Raw genomic sequence first — 727 nt, 5'->3', positions numbered from 1 at the left:
AGTCAACTATAGGAACTCGTCATACACAAGAAATTTAAGCTGACGATATTTCTTGAACCCCTTGGCCATCACCTTGGGCCGTTTTTTTAGATACTGCAACTGGAATCATTCCGCTTGCTCCCTAAAAGCCCATTGTTCCACTTTGAGGTAGTGTGCTTACTCAATCGAAATAGTTTTTTTAGAAAAGGCAAATATAAAAGCGAATTCATTTATTTCTGACGCAGAAACCAACATTTTGTTCTAAATACGCAAATAATCATTATTTTGACAATTCACGGGGCTAGCGCTGCAGTCAATGAATCCGCACTCGGCAACGTCCTTTGGTAATTTGTCGCACAGCATACGGTCTATGGTGAATTGGTTCTACATACATTAATCTGCGATTTGTATGTATGTATGTATGTATGTATGTATGTATGTATGTATGTAGGTAGGTAGGTATGTATGTACGTACGTATGTATGTATATATGTATGTATGTATGTATGTATGTATGTATGTATGTATGTATGTATGTATGTATGTATGTATGTATGTACGTACGTACGTACGTACGTACGTAATGAAGCAGAGAATCCGGAAAAAAAGGCTCGGGGAAGTTGCTTCAAATAATTTGACACATTCTGAAAACACCTGCGACATTGCGTAATCTTAACACCGTCATGTCACTACGTGAGTGTCTGTCACATAAATATGGTCACCGAGAGACGTGCTCTTATACAAGTATA

The sequence above is a fragment of the Rhipicephalus microplus genome, chromosome X (assembly GCF_043290135.1).
Source record: "Rhipicephalus microplus isolate Deutch F79 chromosome X, USDA_Rmic, whole genome shotgun sequence".
Classification (NCBI taxonomy): domain Eukaryota; kingdom Metazoa; phylum Arthropoda; class Arachnida; order Ixodida; family Ixodidae; genus Rhipicephalus; species Rhipicephalus microplus.
The sequence above is the reverse complement of the archived record's forward strand: the minus strand, read 5'-3'. Positions refer to the sequence as shown.